The sequence below is a fragment of the Somniosus microcephalus genome, chromosome 7 (genome assembly GCF_052327205.1).
Source record: "Somniosus microcephalus isolate GS21.2 chromosome 7, FLI_Smic_1.0, whole genome shotgun sequence".
Classification (NCBI taxonomy): domain Eukaryota; kingdom Metazoa; phylum Chordata; class Chondrichthyes; order Squaliformes; family Somniosidae; genus Somniosus; species Somniosus microcephalus.
Genome location: NC_140993.1, coordinates 231,221,957 through 231,237,444, shown reverse-complemented (window position 1 = coordinate 231,237,444; position 15,488 = coordinate 231,221,957).

Sequence of the window (15,488 nt, the reverse complement as noted above, 5' to 3'; positions counted from 1 at the left end):
GCTACCTTCTCCATAGATGGAAGATTAAAGCATCCTCATCATGCTTCTAATCAGACCCTGGGACACATCATTGAGCACTGCCCTCTGAGGAAATTTGCAGGCAGCCCCTACAAGATATCCACGCTGTTACACCGGAAGCTTTGGCCTGGAGATCCAACTTAGTTATTGACATTTTATTTGTTTTGCTACTACCATAGGAAAAAGAAGATTATCAGTTGGAATTTGATCCGCTGGATTAGGAATTGGCTCCAATCCCACAGCCAAAATGTTATTAACGGATGTGGTTTAGCCTGGAGGTACATTACTAGTGATGTCCCCCAGAAATCGGTCCTCAGTCTGCTACTGTGCGCTTTAGTAATGACCTGGACAGTGGTGTCGGGAATATGATCAGTAAGTTTGCAGATGATTCCAAAATCTGTGCCAGGGTTAAGACAGTAAAGGAGTGCAATCAAATGAAAAAAAATTACATGTACTAGGGGAGTGGGCCACACAATGAAAAATGGCATTTAACTTGGATAAATGTAGTGTCATGCATGGTGGTAGGACCAACACAGAGTACACATCATTTGCAGGGAGCAATACTCTGAAAGAGGTTGAGAGAGAAAACGATCTAGGTGTTGTTGTGCACAGATCACTGAATGTTCATGACCAATGTAGAGAATTTGTAGCTAAAGCTAACAGGGTATTGGGTTGTATTAATACAACCCATTCAGTATAAATCAAAGGACATCATTTTGTCGCTGCATAGGTCGCTGGTCAAACTGCAGCTGGAGTACTGCAACCAGTTTTGATCCCCCCCACATGGTGGGTGATATAGTGGCCTTGGAAAAGGACTGGAGGAGAGCTCCGAGAAAGATTCCTTGCTTAAAGAAACTCAGCTACTTAGATAGGATTCACGACTTTGGTCTATTTACTTTAAAGCAGCGTAGACTTAGAGGCAATCTGTTAGAGATCTATAAAATAATTAAAGGGCTGAATAGCATCCCTATTGATAGATTATTCCAGTTTAACAGATTGGGGAAGACCAAGGGGACCTGCATTTAAACTATGCAAGAATAGGACTAGACATCGATGTTAAGCGGTTCTTCCTTCCCCAAAGAGTAGTGAGCCTCTGGAATACAGTGCCAGCTGGTGTGGTGGGTGCTCACTTTCTGTATCCCTTTACGAGTGAGCAGGATCTGTTCTTGACTGAGGCAGAGATCGCATCATATAAAAGTTAAGTGTCTTGATAGAGAACATTTGGTTCATGTGATCTCCTGGACTGGTTTCGATCGCCTGAGGGGTGGGGGGGGGGGGGGTCAGAGTGGAATTTACCAGCGTAATTTTTCCCTTTTTGGCCTTGGGTGCTTTTTCTCTGTCTTTTTTGCCTCTATCAGGAGATTACATGGCTGTGGGCAGGGCCAGCGGGGGTGGGGGGGTGGAGGGGCGGCGGTGGGGTGGTGGGGGGGTTGTGATGGGGCATTGCAGGACACTGTCTAGTCACGATGCTACAACCACCATGAGTGTGGGGCTGGCTTGATGGACCAGCTGGTCTTTTCCTGCCCATCAATTTTGTGTGTTTGATATGCTTGGCAGCGAATGTCATTTGTACAATAGCAGAAGAGAAGCTTTTGTTTCTGTCGCTGATAAGATACATTCCCAGAGGTTTCATGGAGAGATACACTGAGGCGGCCTGTCACACCTAAGATATTAGAGAATGCAGCAATAGCAGAGAAAGCCTCGTTGATTCTCTGTTGCTGCTGCAGGTATAGTGAAAAGCTAACATATTGAGGTGTCCTCCTGAGCAAAGAAGCATTAAATTGAAAAATGTCTCCAGTCACTGCTGACTGGCTGATACCCCTGGTTGCTCCATTGGAATAGGCAAGTAGTGGTGGGTGGGTGGGAGCAAAGCTGAAAGATGTTGCTGCCCTCAGAAAGTGTTGCAGTCACCTTGATTGGCACGAGCAACATGAAAGTTATGACAGGCTGACATTCTGAAATGTTTTCTAACTCCTCACACTGGTCATAAAGTATTTACTTATTACATAGCTACATCGCTGAATGGGCTGGCTGGCTGGCAAACCAGTCTTTAATACTGGTACCACCAGTTCCTGGCTGAATTTATGAAATGGGTAATCAATTTGCTTTATGCTGTGCGACGTTAAACCGCAGCCCAGAAGTTTTACGTTTCTAAACCAAATATTTTCAGAGACTAGAAACATATTATGCAACAAACGGCTCATTTATATATGGGCAAAATACCTGTGCACATCAAACCATATGGCATTACACCGCTTGATGTCACATACTGTGATGGAAAATAAGAATAAAGTGCAGAGCACGTTGCTAAGTGAGTGCTCTTAGCCAGCTGGAGGCAAAGTGTCTTTTCCACAGGAGGTGAGGCGCAGTGAGAAGATGGGTTAGGCCAGGTCAGTACTGTGTGGCTCCAATTTGGTTGGTACTTCGTTGGTTATGGACTGACATCAGCAACAGCCTGGAAACAGTGACACACTTGTCTTCTCACATAAGTAGAATAATGCACTTGTCCTTTTGGGCTGGAAACAAAATAATGTACCTGTTCTGAGCTGGGAAATTATATGAGGCACATGGGAGTGGAGAAGCTAAAAGAGGCAAGAAAAATAAATTTCAAGTAAGATTAACGACACAGATAATATTATTAACAATGATATTACTTTGTCCTAATGCTGTCAGAATTCTGCCATAATATATGGGATTCATTAGAAGAGTTTCAGTTTTTATAAATGCTAAACACTCCTTGTTTTCAACACCATTTTACTGCCAATGAAATGTGGAATCGGTGAGAAACAGTTTAAGCCTGTGTATATTGCAATAGCAAACCAACAGATGCTTTTATTTCAAATCTGTTGTATAAATGCAGCAGTACCGAGGAATCTGCAGCTGATGTAGAGCAAACAATTCCCAGCCCTACATCTTGGGTTTGCAGCCTCTCAGCAGCAGTCTGTTATACTTGGCAGTGTAAATGTTCACACAGTTCAAAAACAGAACCAAATACCCCTGAAACTACTGTGTCAGTGATTTTCCCTTAGGGGGGCAAACTGATGCCTCAGTGTAAACTGCACAGGTCAGTTGATTGAAATTTGAGATGGCTTGCCAGGAAGGAGCTCGTCTTTAGCTCATAGTGTGAACAAGCCACATCTTTGAGTGAAAGTGAATTTAATTCCTATGTATTATAACATTCAAGGTGTACTCACAACAGTAATGTGAACAAAATATGAAGTGATGGCAACTAGCCACTAATCCTGAGGGTGACGCCCTCCTTTTACTTATAATTGATACCGTCATGGCCAAAATATAATTATATTTTTTAAATCATCTGAAACAACCTATTCGATATTACCAAAGTAACCTTCTGTAGGCTTGCCACAGTGCACTGAAAGCTGAATGTAAACAAATATTTATTTGTTCCTAATCTGTAAGGTGTTTTGACTTCCTAATTTGCAGAAACCATTGATTTCTTTTCTTGTAACATCGTTTTGCATGAACGATGCCACATAATAAATCAGCATTAGAGAGGTTTGTGACACCAGTAATAGTAATTCTGTAGTTTGCAAGTTTGTTTTACCCCTTGCCTGCTATGAGCCTGCAACTAACAAACAAATTGAAGGAAACAAAGAGTGTGAGCTGCTTAGAAATGTTATCAAGTGCCAGAGACATTTCTCAAAAGGGGAAAGTTGTTTGTCATAAATGTCCAGCTTTTGCATGGCTGCCAATTCGAGGCTTCAGAAGGAATACCCTTGGTACCTGACTGTCAGGATCACTGTCTGAGGCCTTCACAGTGGCTGGCCACCATTATGATGAATTGCTTCTATGATTAGTAGGTCTATGGATAGAACCTTTGGTGTTTTCCAAATTAATTTGGGCCAGGCGGAATGCATCATGAAAGGAGGTCTGAATTCCTGGGTTACTTGAGTAACTTGCTAATACATTCCCAATGCATTCTTCATCATGACATAAAGCCAACTCCCAACCAACACTTTGCTTGAAAATTTTGCTCTATGTGTTTTTCATCAATTGAGGCAGTAAGTAGAAAATCTTCCAATGTTCTAACATTGCCCTTGATATCAAAAAGCGCAATTGGACTTGTAAACCAGACTTTGGAGCATTGAAACATGTTTGCCACTATGACCAATTTCTTGGTCACTAAGTTGACATAATTGCAACATTTTATTATTATTGTGCAATGGGGGGTGTCTTCTTCCAGTATCTGGTGTGTGAAATGACTAGTATTCACGAGAGGAATTAAAAGACCCCATAGCAGAGCCATGCAAACTCAGAAGATCCTCAGTTAGTTGATCTCAGCTGAGGTGGTGGTAAGGTGCTAGAACTGGCTTTGGCACTCTATGTTGGAAAAGAGAATATCGGACGTTATTTCTGCTCCTGATTTGTACCGAGTAATTCCTGCTACTGAAAGTGTGCAGGATTGGGCTTGACTTTGGTGCCGACCATGGTTGCATACCTGCCGAGTTTCCTCTTTTGTGCATTAAATAATCACCTGGATGGAGAACATTTAGGAATGTTAGGCATGGAGTATCGCGTGCCCACAATGGAGCCAGTCTCATTTTTCCTCTACCCACTTCATCCAGGCAATTTATTAATGCCCACGTGCAAAAGAGGAGAATCTGCCCCTTACTTTCTAATGAAAATTAGATGTTAATATATCCTCGCATCATTTCTAATTCTGTACATCAGGATCTGCAATGTGTTTATATAATTAATATAATAATCAATACATATAATGAGCATTAAAGGTGGCATTTGGGCCCTTCAGGGAGTATATTTTAAGAATGAACTGCTGAAATGTACATTGCTGCAACCTAACGGGAACAGTGGCATAGTGATAATTTCACTGGGCTAGTAATCCAGAGGCCTGGACTAATGAACCAGAGACGTGAGTTGAAACACCACCATGGCAGCTGGGGAATTTAAATTCAGTTTATTAATGCCCACGTGCAAAAGAGGACAATCTGCCCCTTACTTTCTAATGAAAATTAGATGTTAATATATCCTCGCGTCATTTCTAATCTCAGGGGCTTCAGGTCAAGCATGGGCAAGGAAACCTCCTGCTAATTACCACCTACCGCCCTCCCTCAGCTGATGAATCAGTACTCCTCCATGTTGAACACAACTTGGAAGAAGCACTGAGAGTAGCAAGTGCACAGAATGTACTCTGGGTGGGGGACTTGTTCATCACCAAGAGTGGCTCAGTAGCACCACTACTGACTGAGATGGCCAAGTCCTGAAGGAGATAGCTGCCAGTCTGGGCCTGCAACAAGTGGTGAGAGGACCAACACGAGGGAAAAACCTACTTGAACTCATCCTCACCAATCTACCTGTCTCAGATGCATCTGTCCATGACAGTATTGGTAGCAGTGACCACCGCACAGTCATTGTGGAGATGAAGTCCCGTCTTCACACTGAGGACACCCTCCATCGTGTTGTGTGGCACTACCACTGTGCTAAATGAGATAGATTCAGAGCAGCTCCAAACTGGGCATCCATGAGGTGCTGTGGGCCATCAGCAGCAGCAGAATTATATTCCATCACAATCTGTAACCTCATGGCCCGGCATATGCCTCACTCTAGCATTACCATCAAGCCAGGGGACCAACCCTGGTTCAATAAGTAGTGTAGAAAAGCATGCCGGGAGCAGCACCAGGCATATCTAAAAATGAGGTGCCAATCTGGGGAAGCTGCAACACAGGACTACATGCATGCTAAAAAGTGGAAGCAGCATGCTATAGACAGGACTAAGCGATCCCACAATCAACAGATCAGTTCAAAGCTCTGCAGTCCTGCCACATCCAGTCGTGAATGGTGGTGGATCATTAAACAACTAACGGGATTAGGAGGCTCCATGGATGATGAATGATGGTGGAGCCTAGTACGTGAGTGCAAAAGACAAGGCTGAAGCGTTTGCAACCATCTTCAGTCAAAAGTGCCAAGTAGATGATCCATATCGGCCTCCTCCTGAGGTCTCCACCACCACAGAAGCCAGTTTTCAGCCATTTTGATTCACTCCATGTGATATCAAGAAACGGCTGAGCGCATTGGATACAGCAAAGGCTATGGGCCCTGACAACATCCCGGCTATTGTGCTGAAGACTTGTGCTCCAGCACTAGCCGCGCCGCTAGCCAAGCTGTTCCAGTACAGCTACAATACTGACATCTATCCGACAATGTGGGAAACTGCCCAGGTATGTCCTGTCCACAAAAAGCAGGACAAATCCAATCTGGCCAATTACTGCCCCATCCGTCCACTCTCAATCATCAGCAAAGTGATGGAAGCTGTCATCGACAGTGCTATCAAGTGGCACTTACTCACCAATAACCTGCTCACTGATGCCCAGTTTGGGTTCCGCCAAGACCACTCAGCTCCCGACTTCATACAAACATGGACAAAGGTGCTGAATTCCAGAGGCGAAGTGAGAGTGACTGCCCTTGACATCAAGGCAGCATTTGACCGAGTGTGGCATCAAGGAGTCTTAGTAAAACTGAAGTCAATGGGAATCGGGGGGAAAACTCTCCACTGGCTAGAGTCATACCTAGCACAAAAGAAGATGGATGTTGTGGTTGAAGGTCAATCAGGACATCGCAGTAGGAGTTGCTCAGGGCAGTGTCCTAGGCCCAACCATCTTCAGCTGCTTCATCAATGACCTTCCCTCCAACATAAGTTCAGAAATAGGGATGTTCGCTGATGACTGCACAGTGTTCAGTGCCATTCACATCTCCTCAGATAATGAAGCAGTCCATGCCCACATGCAACAAGACCTGGATGACGTTCAGGCTTGGGCTGATATGTGGCAGGTAACATTCGCGCCACAGAAGTGTCAGGCAATGACTATCTGCAACAAGCGAGAGCCTAACCACCTCCCCTTGACATTCAACGGCATTACCATTGCCGAATCCCCCACCATCAATATCCTGGGGGGTCACCATTGACCAGAAACTTAGCTGGACCAGCCACATAAATACTGTAGCAACAAAAGCAGGTCAGAGGTTGGGTACTCTGCTGCGAATGTCTAACCTCCTGACTCCCCAAAGCCTTTCTACCATCTACAAGGCACAAGTAAGTAGTATGCTGGAATACTCTTCACTTGCCTGGATGAGTGCAGCTCCAACAACACTCAAGAAGCTCGACACCATCCAGGACAAAGCGGCCCTCTTGATTGGCAACCCATCTACCACCTTAAACATTAACTCCTTCCACCACTGGCGTACCGTGGCTGCAATGTGTACCATCTACAAGATACACTGCAGCAACTCGCCAAGGCTTCTTCGGCAGCACTGCCCAAACCCGCAACCTCTGCCACCTAGAAGGACAAGGGCAGCAGGCGCATGGGAACACCACCACCTCCAAGTTCCTCTCCAAGTCACACACCATCCTGACTTGGAAGTATACCGCTGATCCTTCATCGTCGTTCAGTCAAAATCCTGGAACTCCCTCCCTAACAGCACTGTGGGAGGACCTTCACCACACGGGCTGCTGCGGTTCAGGAAGGCGGCTCACCACCACCTTCTCAAGGGCAATTAGGGATGAGCAATAAATGCTGGCCTTGCCAGCGACGTCCACATCTCATAAACAAATAAAAAAGAACTGCAGAAAATGGATACAGCACTGAGTGCTTATCTCTCAATGAGTTTTTGTAGGCAAGAAAAGATCATGAAAGAAGGGATACCAGGGAGGACTGCTCACACCTGCTCTGATCCTGAGAGCCATGTCTATAGATCCAGGCACAGTAACTTGGGAACTGTTCAAAGACAGCAGGCTTAGGTTTACCAGAGAGGCAGTAATGAGGAAGGGAGGCATTTGCTGCAAGTTAATCTGTGAACAACCTCTACTACAGGGATGGCACTGCCAGTGGCAGTCAATGTCATGGCTGCCAAGAACATCTATGCTTCTGGGTTCTTCCAGGTTACCATTCTGCAGTACACAGATGCAGCATCGAAGAGGAACAGCAGAATGAGAGAGCATTGCTATTCTATTGTGTTGTAGGGTTCTCTAAACCCCGTTGGGTTATTGATGGCACCTGTGTGGTCATCCAGGTCCCTGGACACAATATCATGGTGTACATAAACTGCAAAGCGGTTCCACCTGATCAGTGACTAGGATCATGCAGGTTGATGCCCACTTCCAAGAGAGCAGTTCATTTTTAAGTTGTTTTTAGGCAATCCCCTGTTCCTGGTTTATTTAAAGGAGAAGGCAGACTGGAAAGATGGCTCCCAAGAGAGCAAGACTACTTTCTATAGCCCTGGTTAATGATACACTCACAATAACCACAGTCAGAAAATGAGCACTGCTGCAACAAAGCCCGTGTGACTATCAAGGTATTCATAGAACAGACTATTGATATCTTGATGCAATGTTTTAGGCCCCTGGACATATCAGCAGGCGTTTTGCAGTACAACTCCACCAAATTCTTGAAGATCATAGTTGTTTGTGTTTTGTTCTCTTTTTGGGTTCAATAAAGACTCATTTCTGAAAGAGAATGTTGTTTAATCTAAAGTCTTGTTCAAGACTTTCTACAGCTTTTTACAGAACACACTATGCTGTGATGCATCTAGAATGAAACTGAAAGTAAAACTCCTCTGGACTGCTTGTCTCTCACATGACCTCTGCTGGTCAGGCACAAGTAATCAAAAACACAGACAAATATGCTGTAAGGCATAAGTAATCAAACACAGACAAATATCATCACTATTTGCTGATATCATTACATCTCCCTTTCTTAAAACAAAAGTATTTTACTTTTAACTAACAACATTGAATGAACTTACATTATCATTATCATGATCAAGGTTTTTTACCCTTGCTTTGTGTGTTCACATGAAATATGTCAATACACTAGAACTTGAAGAAAGAATAAGATAACATTACTTCCTTCTTTAACAATAGTCCTTAAATTTGCTCAATGAGTCTCTCAGGAGGCTTCACGTGTCTTGAGGATTTTCTGATTGATTGTCCTTGAATCTGAGTTGTTGCCTCAGATGATTGGTTCTCAGCTGTGTGATCAGGTTGTTCACCAGTATCAGTCTCTTGACCTGCTGTGGCTGGTCCCATGAGAAGATCTCGACGATTTCTTCTCAGAACAGCACCCTCATCTGTCTGAATAGTGTATGATCTTGGTTGAACTTCACTCAGGACAGTTCCCTTCTGAGTCCATGTGTTTGTTTTGTCTTTCAACCTTACTTGGTCACCAGTGTGGAGTTCAGGTAGGTTTTGTGTTCCTCTGTCATAGTAGTACTTTTGCTTTTCTTTCTGTTGCTCTTTGAACTTCCTCACTTTCTCCCCCTCTTTTGTTTTCAGGAGGTTCTCCGGGATGGGTAGGTTTGACCTTAGCCGACGTCCCATCAGGAGTTGGGCTGGTGACATACCACACTCGAGCGGCGTTGTGCGGTATACAAGCATGCTTTGGTAGAAGTCAGTTCCACTGTCTTTTGCCTTGTACATCAGTCTTTTCACTGTCTGGACCGATTTTTCCACTAGTCCATTGGACTGTGGATAGTGAGGACTTGACGTTGTGTGGACAAAGTCCCACTCTTTGGCAAAGTGTCGGAAATTTGCATTGTTAAACTGGGGTCCGTTGTCTGTGAAGACATCGCTTGCCACGCCATATCTGGAGAATATGGCTTTCATACTTCTTATCACAGCTTCTGCAGTGGTGGTGTACAGTCTACAAACCTCTGGATACAGGGAGCAATAGTCTGTGACGACAAGATAGTCCTTCCCTTGACATACGAATAGGTCAGCGCCTACCTTCTGGTAAGGTCTGTCTGGTGCTGGGTGTGGCTTTAGTGGTTCTACCAGATTGCTTGCTCGATATTTCAGGCATATTGTGCAGTTTGACACCTCATTTGTCACATCTTGGTTGATTTGTGGCCAGTACATCACCTCTCGTGCTCTTTTCTTACACTTTTCGATTCCCAGATGTCCTCCATGGATCTTTATTAGCATCTCTCTCTCAGACTCTTTGGGATAACTATTTTACTTCCTTTGTAGATGATGTCTTCGACCACTGATAGTTCCGCCCTGCAGTTCCAGTACTCTGCTATATCAGGTGAGCAGTCTTGCTTCATGTTGGGCCATCCACCCAAGATGCTTTTTCTCAGTCGTCTCATTGTTACATCTTTGTTTGTCTCAGTCTTTATGAGCTCCATTTTTGCATCTGCTATGGGCAGCGCACTTGTGATCATGTCCACGTAGGCGTTCACTTTTTCATCCATTGTGGTGTTTGCGGGCTCACTTGGGTCAACAGCTCTGGACAACGTGTCTGCTGTATACATCAGCTTACCCGGTGTGTACGCAACATTCAGTGTATAGCGTTGCAGCCTGATCATCATCCTTTGTATTCTAAGCGGACAGCTATTCAGTGGCTTTTGGAACAATGCAATCAAGGGCTTATGGTCAGTCTCTACACTGATTGCTTGTCCTGCCACAAACTGGTGAAATCTTTCACAGGCGTATGTGATGCTGAGCAGCTCCTTTTCTATTTGAGCATATCGCGTCTCCGCATCTGTCATTGAGCGCGATGCATATGCAATAGGTTGCCAGTAGTCATATTGTTGCAGAAGAACGGCACCGAGCCCACTCTGTGATGCATCTGATGATATCTTGATGGGTCTCGCTGGGTCATAAAACCTCAGAACTGGTTCCTCTGTGAGCAGTTTCTTTAGATCGCTCCATGACTTCTCATGCTCATGATTCCATTCCCATTCTATGTTCTTTTCAGTTAGTCTTCTCAGTGGCGCTATTTTTTCTGAGAGGTTGGATATGAATTTACCCATGTAGTTGATCATTCCATTAAACCTCTGCACGTCCTTTTTGCATTGTGGCCTTGGCATATTCTCAATGGCGGACACCTTTCTGGGATCTGGTCTGATGCCCTCACTGCTAAGGATATCTCCCACGAATGTCAGTTCTGTCACCCCGAGCTGGCATTTCTCTCTATTCAGCTTCAGGTTCGTTTTCCTTGTTGCTTCCAGCACTTTTTTCAGTCTCTCGTCATGCTCAGTTCTCGTGGTTCCCCATACTATGATGTCATCCATTGATGTATCAACTCCCTCCAGGTGCTCATAGATCATATGGATAGTCTTGTGATACACTTCAGGAGCTGAGGCAATGCCAAATGGTAACCTTAGGAATCTGTATCTGCCAAATGGAGTGTTGAACGTGCACAGTCTTGAACTTGCTTCGTCCAGCTTCATCTGCCAAAATCCTGAGGACGCATCTAACTTGCTGAAATATTTTGCATTTGCAAACTGTGCCATGATTTCCTCACGTGTAGGAAGCTTGAAGTGCTCTCTCTTTATTGCTCTGTTTAGATCTCTTGGATCCAGGCAAATTCTGAGCTTTCCATTCTTTTTGTCCACTACGCCGAGGGAACTCACCCACTCATTTGACTCATCTATCTTCTGAATCACGTTCAGGCTTTCCATCCTGTCCAACTCTGCCTTCAGTTGCTTTTGAAGAGCAAACGGAACTTTTCTGCATGGATGTATGACCGGTGTCATGCTTTTATCTACTCTGATTGTGTGTTCTCCTGGAATGCAGCCTAGACCCTTAAATAGGTCTTTGTACTCTTTCATGAGTTCATCATAGACTGTCTCTCCTTCGCTTTCGACAACGAGGACTCTCTTTACCAGGTTCAGTCTCTCACAGGCTTTTAACCCTCGTATGGCTTGCACATCCTTTGGCACCACGATTAATGCTAGCGTGTGCTCTCTGTCCTTGTGTGTTACTTTGACAATGCATTTTCCTTTCACTGGTATATCAGTACCTGAGTATCCGGTCACTTTCACTTGTATTCCATGTAACTTTGGTCTGGGTCTAATTCTCTTAAAATCGGTCTCTGATATCACATTAACTTGTACTCCAGTATCCAATTTAAATGGAATGTGTATGTCATTCACTTTTAGTGTCAGCATCCAGTCTCTTTCTTTTTTGTTTTCAGACACAACAGCTGCATTGAATTCCTCTATCTCGCTTTCATCTACTGTATGGACCTTGCTTTGTTGCGCTTGGTTCTTACAGCAACGGGCATAATGGTTGTTTTTGTTGCATCTATTGCATGTTTTACCATATGCTGGACACTTTCTTGGTGGATGCTGTGTACCGCATCGACTACACGACTTCCGATTGTCTCTTTCATTTTCATTTGCTGGCCACGTCTCTTTTTTCACATTGGCGCTCTCTTTGTTAAACGGTTTGTATCCGTTCTTTCTCACTGCATCCACGTTGCAGCTACTGTTACTGAACAGCTCCTTTGCCTGCAACTTCACAGTCTCTGTAGCCCTACACAATGCTATGGCTTTTCCCAGGTCTAGATCTTGCTCTCTTAGCAGCCTTTCCCTTAGACCATTATCTGGAATGCCACACACCAGTCTGTCTTTTATCAGCGAGTCTGTGAGTCCCCCAAATTCACATGATTTGCTCTGGTTTCTCAGTTCAGTCACATACTGATCAATAGTCTCGCCGATTTTCAGTACACATGTGAAAAATTTGTGCCTCTCAAAGGTCACGTTGCATTTAGGTATGCAGTAGGCCTCAAACTGTTCCATTATTTTATCGAGCTTCATTTGTCTCTATCAACATCAAATGTGAAGTTATTATACACCTCGAGCGCTTCATCACCCACGACATGTAAAAACAGTGATGATTTCTTTTTATTACTTTCATCGTCAGCTCCGATTGCTGATAAATACAACCCTACACGTTGTTTGAATCTCCTCCAATTTTCAGCCACATTACCTGTCAATTGAAGCGTCGCCGGTGGGTGTAAACCTTCCATTCTTTCACTTCGTTAGCTATTCTCTAATGGTAAGCAACGATGTTCTCTTCTGGCTTGCTAATATGTGGAGAGCTGATTTCGCTTACTTGCCACAACTGCTTTCACTGTCCCATCGAGTTACTAACTTCAGATTTTTTCTCTTTCAGCCACTTCTGACATCATGTTTTGTTTTCTTTTTGGGTTCAATAAAGACTCATTTCTGAAAGAGAATGTTGTTTAATCTAAAGTCTTGTTCAAGACTTTCTGCAGCTTTTTACAGAACACACTATGCTGTGATGCATCTAGAATGAAACTGAAAGTAAAACTCCTCTGGACTGCTTGTCTCTCACATGACCTCTGCTGGTCAGGCACAAGTAATCAAAAACACAGACAAATATGCTGTAAGGCATAAGTAATCAAACACAGACAAATATCATCACTATTTGCTGATATCATTACACCTCCCTTTCTTAAAACAAAAGTATTTTACTTTTAACTAACAACATTGAATGAACTTACATTATCATTATCATGATCAAGGTTTTTTACCCTTGCTTTGTGTGTTCACATGAAATATGTCAATACACTAGAACTTGAAGAAAGAATAAGATAACATTACTTCCTTCTTTAACAATAGTCCTTAAATTTGCTCAATGAGTCTCTCAGGAGGCTTCACATGTCTTGAGGATTTTCTGATTGATTGTCCTTGAATCTGAGTTGTTGCCTCAGATGATTGGTTCTCAGCTGTGTGATCAGGTTGTTCACCAGTATCAGTCTCTTGACCTGCTGTGGCTGGTCCCATGAGAAGATCTCGACGATTTCTTCTCAGAACAGCACCCTCATCTGTCTGAATAGTGTATGATCTTGGTTGAACTTCACTCAGGACAATTCCCTTCTGAGTCCATGTGTTTGTTTTGTCTTTCAACCTTACTTGGTCACCAGTGTGGAGTTCAGGTAGGTTTTGTGTTCCTCTGTCATAGTAGTACTTTTGCTTTTCTTTCTGTTGCTCTTTGAACTTCCTCACTTTCTCCCCCTCTTTTGTTTTCAGGAGGTTCTCCGGGATGGGTAGGTTTGACCTTAGCCGACGTCCCATCAGGAGTTGGGCTGGTGACATACCACACTCGAGCGGCGTTGTGCGGTATACAAGCATGCTTTGGTAGAAGTCAGTTCCATTGTCTTTTGCCTTGTACATCAGTCTTTTCACTGTCTGGACCGATTTTTCCACTAGTCCATTGGACTGTGGATAGTGAGGACTTGACATTGTGTGGGCAAAGTCCCACTCTTTGGCAAAGTGTCGGAAATTTGCGTTGTTAAACTGGGGTCCGTTGTCTGTGAAGACCTCGCTTGCCACGCCATATCTGGAGAATATGGCTTTCATACTTCTTATCACAGCTTCTGCAGTGGTGGTGTACAGTCTACAAACCTCTGGATACAGGGAGTAATAGTCTGTGATGACAAGATAGTCCTTCCCTTGACATACGAATAGGTCAGCGCCTACCTTCTGGTAAGGTCTGTCTGGTGCTGGGTGTGGCTTTAGTGGTTCTACCGGATTGCTTGCTCGATATTTCAGGCATATTGTGCAGTTTGACACCTCATTTGTCACATCTTGGTTGATTTGTGGCCAGTACATCACCTCTCGTGCTCTTTTCTTACACTTTTCGATTCCCAGATGTCCTCCATGGATCTTTATTAGCATCTCTCTCTCAGACTCTTTGGGATAACTATTTTACTTCCTTTGTAGATGATGTCTTCGACCACTGATAGTTCCGCCCTGCAGTTCCAGTACTCTGCTATATCAGGTGAGCAGTCTTGCTTCATGTTGGGCCATCCATCCAAGGTGCTTTTTCTCAGTCGTCTCATTGTTACATCTTTGTTTGTCTCAGTCTTTATGAGCTCCATTTTTGCATCTGCTATGGGCAGCGCACTTGTGATCATGTCCACGTAGGCGTTCACTTTTTCATCCATTGTGGTGTTTGCGGGCTCACTTGGGTCAACAGCTCTGGACAACGTGTCTGCTGTATACATCAGCTTACCCGGTGTGTACGCAACATTCAGTGTATAGCGTTGCAGCCTGATCATCATCCTTTGTATTCTAAGCGGACAGCTATTCAGTGGCTTTTGGAACAATGCAATCAAGGGCTTATGGTCAGTCTCTACACTGATTGCTTGTCCTGCCACAAACTGGTGAAATCTTTCACAGGCGTATGTGATGCTGAGCAGCTCCTTTTCTATTTGAGCATATCGCGTCTCCGCGTCTGTCATTGAGCGCGATGCATATGCAATAGGTTGCCAGTAGTCATATTGTTGCAGAAGAACGGCACCGAGCCCACTCTGTGATGCATCTGATGATATCTTGATGGGTCTCGCTGGGTCATAAAACCTCAGAACTGGTTCCTCTGTGAGCAGTTTCTTTAGATCGCTCCATGACTTCTCATGCTCATGATTCCATTCCCATTCTATGTTCTTTTCAGTTAGTCTTCTCAGTGGCGCTATTTTTTCTGAGAGGTTGGATATGAATTTACCCATGTAGTTGATCATTCCATTAAACCTCTGCACGTCCTTTTTGCATTGTGGCCTTGGCATATTCTCAATGGCGGACACCTTTCTGGGATCTGGTCTGATGCCCTCACTGCTAAGGATATCTCCCACGAATGTCAGTTCTGTCACCCCGAGCTGGCATTTCTCTCTATTCAGCTTCAGGTT